This window comes from Aplysia californica, unplaced genomic scaffold, assembly GCF_000002075.1.
Source record: "Aplysia californica isolate F4 #8 unplaced genomic scaffold, AplCal3.0 scaffold00883, whole genome shotgun sequence".
In the NCBI taxonomy this organism is placed as follows: domain Eukaryota; kingdom Metazoa; phylum Mollusca; class Gastropoda; order Aplysiida; family Aplysiidae; genus Aplysia; species Aplysia californica.
The window spans coordinates 203,517-206,099 of NW_004798153.1; positions in this window are offsets into that span (position 1 = coordinate 203,517).

Consider the following 2,583-nt stretch of genomic DNA (forward strand, 5'->3'; position numbering starts at 1 on the left):
CCCTTCCCGCCTTTTCAACCCGAGCCTATCCATATTATTTGAATCAAGTTTGTATACAGTTCTAAAATTTTACATTCTAGATCTTATATATCTGAGAAATCTCTTCTGCTGTGAATTTAAAAAACAACAACTATAGAAGAAAACAAATAGCCGAATGGTTTAAACTGTGAATATACCCAATTCATCGAATCCTGCCACGAAGCAAGAGAACTATTCATATATACGCACTGGTTGTAATCTGGAAGGAAAAACAAATCCAGCCAGTGAAAAAAGAAAAAAAATCAAGCAAGAAACCACAAGAAAAAAGAGATCGTGCAAAATTGTTCTTCACAAGGGTATAAAAATCGGCGGTGTGCCTGTATGTAGCAAATTCAGCATGCTTCGCTTTCTCAACGTCTGAATCTGTTGCACATTTTAAGGTTGAACATGAATAGAAAAAAGATACAAAAGACAGCCTTATGTTGTAGCGTGACTTTGGGGGTTGTGACGACAGGAAGTTTTCACTACCTCATCACGGATCTTTATTATAAAAATAAGGAGGAAAAACAACCTGTACAAATTTTACATGTTCAAAAGGCACTTGGAAATAACAAAAACCATGCTTTTTGTTTTCATTTATAGCCAGATATGCCCTTTGATTTAAGGTTCATCCAGAATGACAATAATGTTTGAACAACAACTAGTAAGCAGTATTACAATGCACACTACCTAATTGGAGACTTTAAACGGCATGTATACAGCAAAGCAATGAAATAATAAAACTAGTTGTACGAACTAAACCATATTATTGTCATGTATTCACTCTGCCAAAGTCGTTTACGTTTGACTTTTACATCCATGTCAACCCAGGGCAAGGTATTCAGAAGGTAAGACCTCTCGTGTGGTGGACGACAATGGTAGAACAAGGAGGAAAGTGTTCAGAGGACTATTCGCACCTACATAAGACTTAGAAAATGTCTTCCAGGCTATTTTAATAATTCAATTGCGTAAAGTTACTCTGCTTTGATCAAAGTCGTGTTGACTTATCTGGTAAGTTATCGTATGGGTTGAAGCCCCTTTCCACCACTGCAAGGTCTTTTGAGAGGCGGGGGGTCTCCTTATTCAACGTTCCTTTCCAAAGGACAGAGAGTCATAAAAATCTCAAAACAAGCCAAGTTCATAAACGTTCCGTTATGAGCTTGAACTTGGTTCACCAGCCCAGTACCGTACCAACTGGTAAAACGGCGAGCTCCTGCCACATTCAAGGTTGTGACTTTTTTGGTCGATACGAACATGAAAAACACATTCGCACGACTTACCACACGTGTGACGTTGATGCGAGTGGGGGTGTCACTGTCAGTGTTTTCTCTGAATTTTGTACCTTTACATATTGCAGTCAAACACTTGCAGTTCATTATTTCAGGGAAGGCATAGGAAAGTGATTGTAACCACAAGATAATTTTATGTGTTGTCAAATTGTTCAATAACATGTATGTGTTGTTTCCTCGAATAGGCCTACGTGGATCTGAATTTTCACTCGGTGAAATTCAAAAGTCAAATGAAGTTTATAAAGCCATTAAAACAAAATCATCTTCTTTAAACTGTTAAACCAAATCAAATTCGTTTTTGAGACACCACAGTTGTATTGACTCTGCAGCGCTTACCAAGAATTTTTTTTGGGTCAACTATGTCTGAACCAGCTGACTCAAAAGTTTAACCATAAAGTCCATTGTCAAAATAGTGTGAGAAACAAATGCTTCCAGTTTGCAAAGCCGTAAACGAACGTTGGTAGGCCTACATGTCACAGTTTGCTTCCGTGTTTGCGTCACATAAATTTCGCAGAAGAATTCGTTGAACACCACTGGTTTTGCGTGTTCTTGGCGATGAAAAGACAAGGAAACCAAAGATCTTTTGTCTTCCCATTACGTGATAAAACTGCTCTGGCGCATCTGTAACACTGTATACATGCCTAGCTCGAAAGGGAATAATATGAGCCACTCCCACAATCCAGTTCTCTTAGTCCTGCCATCGAATAAACAGACCTGTGGATCTTGTGAACTGGTGGTCTATGGACGCTGCTCCACTGAAGCTTCAAACAACGCCAGTATGGTGACAGGGTCTCGATGGGTGACACATACTATAGTGTGTGTCGTCTGCCTGAAGTAACAAACACATTCCTGCACCATGAATTGTCAAAGCAGACCCCAGCAAAACAGGCTTATTTGACGGTTACAGTTGAGTTTAAACTTACTGCGAAAGGTGATAGAAAGTGTCACATTTCACTTAAACCGACGAGCAGATGCACGTGCTAAAAGTCTTGTCATGTTCATTCGCGTCTACACAACTTTATTTACACTTATAAAAGTAACGCTTTTTATTTCATCTCGAGTGAACTGAAAGCGGCGGGAAATAAGACCCAGTCCCGGTTTGTCATAGTTGGGGTAATTGTCAGACGTATTTGGCTTAGTTTCACGCCCCTTTCGAAATTCAAGATAACAAACTTGGAGAAATTCTTGTAATTTCTAAAACCTAATTATTACAACCCCAAAAAGCGCACTGAGCAGCCAGCTATCAGCGACAACTTAAAAAGCTTACTAAAGTCTT